The sequence below is a fragment of the Anser anser genome (genome assembly GCF_964211835.1).
Source record: "Anser anser genome assembly, chromosome: 8".
Classification (NCBI taxonomy): Eukaryota; Metazoa; Chordata; class Aves; order Anseriformes; family Anatidae; genus Anser; species Anser anser.
In genome coordinates, this window is record NC_139728.1 from 19,939,139 (window position 1) to 19,939,446 (window position 308).

Here is a 308-nt window from a genome sequence, read left to right on the forward strand (position 1 = left end):
TTGTTCAATTTCATTTTCAAGGATACTCATTATGTGTTATTTGGCTAAAATATAAATTGCATATATATATATATATAAATTGTATATATATATATATATATATTTAATTAGGATCACTAACTGCAATAATTTCTTGAAAATAGTGTGTTCTAAATACGAGCAAATATCAGTCTTGATTAGAATCCAGCACAGCAAAAACTGAAAAAGAATAGAGTTCTGAGTAAAAACAAAACGTTGCTCTTGATTAAACACAGAGTGAACAGGAAGATAAATGCAGACATAGCAGATATGTTAAAAGAGACAGTTCA